The 649-nt window shown below is 42.2% G+C and overlaps 1 pseudogene; it reads left to right on the forward strand.

The window, feature by feature from the left end:
- Positions 1–185: 185 nt before the first annotated feature.
- On the forward strand, positions 186–617 carry LOC105457361 (annotated as a pseudogene).
- The last annotated feature ends 32 nt before the right edge of the window (positions 618–649 follow it).

The following is a 649-nucleotide window of genomic DNA, read 5'->3' on the forward strand; positions in this document are numbered from 1 at the left end:
AGTACAGCGATTTGTATTTAAAAACAGACGTCTTGTTGTTGGCTGATATCTTTGAAAATTTTCGCGATAGTTGCATCGGAAGTTATGGACTTGATTTTGCATACTATTATACTCTACCAGGATTTACGTGGGACGCGATGTTAAAACATACGCGAATCAATTTTGAATTGCTTAATGACATTGACATGGTCATGTTCGAACGCGGTATACGCGGCGGTCTGAGTCAATGTTCCAAGAGATAAGCGCGAGCCAACAATAAGTACATGCAGTCACACGATCCATCGAAACCGTCGTCGTATTTAATGTATTTCGATGTAAACAATTTATACGGCTGGGCAATGTGTCAACCATTACCGTTCAGAGATTTTCAATGGGTCAACGATGTAACAAATTTTAATGTTATGGATGTTGCATTAGATTCCCCGATAGACTACATTCTAGAGGTAGATTTGGAATATCCGCAAAATCTTCACGACGCGCACACTGACCTACCATTCTGTCCATGCGCGATAAGCCGCCCGGCAAGCGACAGAACAAGCTCCTCGCAACCGTATACGATAAGAAGCGTTACGTCATACATTATCGCACTCTGCAACAGTGTACTCGTCACGGTCTCCGTATCTCAAAGATTCATCGCGTATTGCAATTA

This window comes from Wasmannia auropunctata, unplaced genomic scaffold (assembly GCF_000956235.1).
Source record: "Wasmannia auropunctata unplaced genomic scaffold, wasmannia.A_1.0 LD335248.1, whole genome shotgun sequence".
Lineage (NCBI taxonomy): Eukaryota > Metazoa > Arthropoda > Insecta > Hymenoptera > Formicidae > Wasmannia > Wasmannia auropunctata.